The sequence below is a fragment of the Octopus bimaculoides genome, chromosome 15 (genome assembly GCF_001194135.2).
Source record: "Octopus bimaculoides isolate UCB-OBI-ISO-001 chromosome 15, ASM119413v2, whole genome shotgun sequence".
Lineage (NCBI taxonomy): Eukaryota > Metazoa > Mollusca > Cephalopoda > Octopoda > Octopodidae > Octopus > Octopus bimaculoides.
The window spans coordinates 9,192,308-9,195,619 of NC_068995.1; the positions used below are offsets into that span (position 1 = coordinate 9,192,308).

Consider the following 3,312-nt stretch of genomic DNA (forward strand, 5'->3'; position numbering starts at 1 on the left):
ATATATATATATATATATATATATATATATATATATATACATACATGTATCTATATATATACATATACGTATATATTTTTCTATAGATATATATGTATAAGTATGTAAGCCTCTATATATATGTATGTATTGTCTGTATTTATGTATCGTATATCTATGGCTATGAAAGAATCTCAGCTTGTAATCGTATTAATATACAATTATGAAGTAATCAATATTGAATACAAGCTATTATATAAATGAGTTTATTCGTATTTCTCCAACAGCGCAAGCATTATTTCAGTCGAGCAAATATTCATTGAACATCATGAGATTAGAATGTATCTTTGTCTATACGCGAATGTATGTGTATGTCTCTATGTGTCTATGTGTGTCTGTGTTTGTATGTATATATCTGTGTGTTTGTGAGTGTGTGCATCGATTTGACAAAATATACAGGACAAATACAAGTAAATACATTAGTATACGTATATTTTTCTTTATTCCCAATCGACGGATTCACTAAAGGTTCTCAGCGGCCCACTTTTTTTAAAATGGTATTTATTCAACTCCTTTCACTGAGCAGCTTCCTGCACGAACTCTAGGCTATCGAATGACATTCGCACGAAACTGCTGCCGCTTGAGTCACTTTTGTAACTTTTTTACCGATTAATAGTAATAATCTTTTCCAAGGCCTAAGGTTTTAGGGGAGGGTCTAGTTAATTACATTAACACCCGTGCTCAACTGGTACGTATGTTATTGATACCGAAGGGATGAAAGATAAAGGCGACGTTGGTAGAATTTGTACCTAGAATGTAGGAAGCCGGACGAAATGTCGCAAAGCATTTAATCCGGTGAGGTACCGATTCTGCCAGCTTAATAATAATAATAATAATAATAATAATAATAATAATAATAATACTATTTTATATTATAGGCACAAAGCCTGACATTTTTGGAGGAGCAAGTCAGTTACATCGACCCCAGTGCTCAAATGGTACTTATTTTATCGATCCCGAAGGATGAAAGCAAAGTCAACCTCGCCAGAATTTGAACTCAGAATATAAGACGGACGAAATGCCGCTAAGAATTTTGTCCGGCGAACAAACTATCCTGCTAATTCACCGCCTTACTGTTACTATTAATGTTGAGTTTATGGAAATTGTTCTACTTTCTTTGGATCACCGCTTAGACTAATTTTCCTGGACTATGGCTATCAACATTTCCTGAGTATCATCATTCAATTTTGGGAAGATATTCTCAACCAAATTTTAAAGATAAAAAAGTAAGTCGTCAGCCATTTTAAATTTGAATGACCGAAGTTGATTGTTATTACCGTAAGGTGGGCTGCGATTGGTCGAGGAAGGTCACGCGGTGTCTTCGTTTGACGTTGGTTTATGGGTAACTGTTTGTTGGAAAATACTGCATGGCGAAAAGGAAATCGACCTCGTGGAGGACAAGAAATGCATGTGTATGTGTGTGTGTGTGTGTGTGTGTGTATGTATATGTAAAAGTGTGTGTCTCTGTGTCCGTTTGTCCCTCACCACCGCTTGTGAACCGGTGTTGGTGTGTTTACGACCCTCGTAACTCAGTGGTTCAGCAAGAGAACCAGTAGAATAAGAACCAGGATTAACAAGATATAAGTACTGAGGTCGGCATATTCGACTAAGATCTCTTCAAGGCGGTGCCCCAGCATGGCCGTAGTCTAATGACTGAAACAAGTAAAAGACATAAAAGAATAATAATACGACTCGTTCTTCTGTCCTATTATCAGCATCTCTTTGTTTTCCTGTGGCGAGGAAATTATATATTCCGATATAAGTCTTTCCAAAAGCTTTGTAAAAAGGGTTTATAAATTAATGGGAGCTCAGCTCTGTCCTAGTTTCATCAAATTGCCTTTTCTTTAATGGTAGTGGTGGTGATGTTGGTGGAACCTGGAAAAACAAAAACATCGACAGATTGAAATTTTTGATTTCAACAGCAACAGAACCGGTTCTTTTTTTTTTAACTTACCTACCTTCTCTCTCTCCCCCCGCTTCTCTCTCGCTCTCTCCCTCCGCTTCTCTCTCTCTCTCTCTGTCCCTCCGCTTCTCTCTGTCTCCTACCGCTTCTCTCTTACTCTCTCTGCATTCCTGTCTCTCTCTCTCTCACTTCTTTTCTCTCTCTCTCTCTTTCTCTCTCCTTGCTCTTCTATCTCTCTCTGGACACCTGTCTCTCTCTCTCCTTTCGCTTTCTTCTCTCTCTCCCTCATTCTCTCACCATTTCTCTCTCGTCCCCGTTTCTTCTCTCTCTCCCTATCCCTCTTTCTCTATCCTTATTCCTCTCTATCTTCCTCCTCCTCTTCTCCATCTCTTCCACTTTCCCTCCCTCTCATATTTTTCTCTCACCCCGCAACTCTTTCCCTTTCACTCTTTTCTATCTCTTTCTCTGTCTCTTCTTCCCCTCCTTTTTCTCTCGCTGCCCCTTTTCATCTCTCTATGAATCTCCTTACCCTCTCCCTCGCTAGCACTCCTACTTCTGTCCCTCTCTCCCTCCTTAAATCTTCCCCTTCCTCTCTCCCTCTCTCTCCATCACTCTTTCCCATCCTCTCCCTCTCTCTCTCCCTCACTCTTTCCTTTCTACTCTCTCACTTTCCCTCACTCTTTCCCTTCCTCTCTCTCCCTTTCTCTGTCCCTCACGCTTTCCTTTACTCTCTCCTTCCTCCATCTCCCTCTATCTCTCCCTCCCTCCCTCTCTCTCTCTCCTATCCCTCCCTCTCTCTCCCTCCTTCTCTCCCTCTCCCTCTCTCTCCCTTATATTCTACTCTCTTTTAATTACATTTCTCATTCAAACAATCAATAAAGTAGACATTCTGATTAAACAATTTCTTTTTATTTCTTCGATTCCGCCATTGTTCACCCTTCCTATCTTCCTTTCTTCTTTTCTCCCTTTTCTTTCTCTTTCATTCTTTGTCTTTCTTTTCTTCCTTCTTCCTTCGATTTCTATCTTTCTTTTCATCTTTCTCTATACCTTTTTTCCTTCATTATCTTTCAAAATTTCTTTTCGTGTCTTCGGTTTTCATTTGACTTAATGTTTTGATTTTCATCTTCATCTTCTTATTTTACTTATTAATTTTATATTATATTTTTATTTATCATTTCTATATTCTTCTTCTTCTTCTTCTTCTTCTTCTTCTTCTTCTTCTTATTATTATTATTATTATTATTATTATTATTATTATTATTATTATTATTATTATTATTATTATTATTATTATTATCATCATCATTATTATTATTAACATCATTATTGTTCTCGTTATTATTATTATTATGACATTCTTTTAGGTAGCC

At 37.3% G+C, this 3,312-nt stretch overlaps 1 long non-coding RNA gene across 1 annotated transcript in view; it reads left to right on the top strand.

The window, feature by feature from the left end:
• Window positions 1–3,312, top strand: part of LOC106872280 (uncharacterized) — a 67,373-nt gene that overhangs the window by 52,502 nt on the left and 11,559 nt on the right. The window contains exon 3 of the long non-coding RNA XR_001409749.2: window positions 918–1,265. This is a non-coding gene — a long non-coding RNA (uncharacterized LOC106872280). The remainder of the gene's footprint in view (window positions 1–917; window positions 1,266–3,312) is intronic.